General features: G+C 36.4%; 1 protein-coding gene across 1 annotated transcript in view; it reads right to left on the bottom strand.

The window, feature by feature from the left end:
- LOC119588708 (transformer-2 protein homolog alpha-like) overlaps positions 1-706 on the bottom strand; it is a gene marked incomplete in the record, with an annotated part of 51,250 nt that overhangs the window by 16,861 nt on the left and 33,683 nt on the right.

The raw sequence follows: 706 nt of genomic DNA, 5'->3' as shown, positions 1-706 counted from the left end.
AGTCTCAGGCAAATGGAGAACATGAGGCAACTGAAGAGAGGCAGATTGAGGAAATATACAAGGGAAGAGAAGAACATCAGGAAATAAAATTCAAATCATGCAACACATACAGACACACAAAAAAAGAAAAGAAAAAAAGAGCTTCTCATCTATTATCACATCACTTGTATCACTTGAAATACATGGTTCACAAATTACATACATAATCTCTTTGCAAAGCACACCTCACTTCCTCAATTTAACCCTTAAAGGATGCTCAGTTTTACAATATGATGTAGAAGTGATCTCTTTGAAAAAGTATGTATTGTATTTATAAAATCTACAAAAGTTTGAATTATAAGACTTGAAAACATTACATTTCTATTCTCAAATTCATTGGGAACATTGGTATACTTACCCTGCAAACACTAAATGCCTAAATATAAGATGCCCACACATCCTTTAGGGGTTAAAAGACTGATACCTAAAAATTACAAAACATGCATGAAATTTTTCTCCAGCACAAACTGCTTTCATACTGCTGCCACCCTCCTTTATACACACACACATGCACAGAATGAATAATGACTAAGGATCAAATGGATTCCAGCCAAAGACACTCTAAGCCACTAAAACTACATGCACATGCCATCAAATCCCACACAGCACACCCCTGTCCCAATCCTGATCCCCAAGTCCAGAACCTGAAGCCTAAAGCACAGCACAA

Source organism: Penaeus monodon, chromosome 24, assembly GCF_015228065.2.
Source record: "Penaeus monodon isolate SGIC_2016 chromosome 24, NSTDA_Pmon_1, whole genome shotgun sequence".
In the NCBI taxonomy this organism is placed as follows: Eukaryota; Metazoa; Arthropoda; class Malacostraca; order Decapoda; family Penaeidae; genus Penaeus; species Penaeus monodon.
This window is presented reverse-complemented; position numbering and strand designations above follow the sequence as displayed.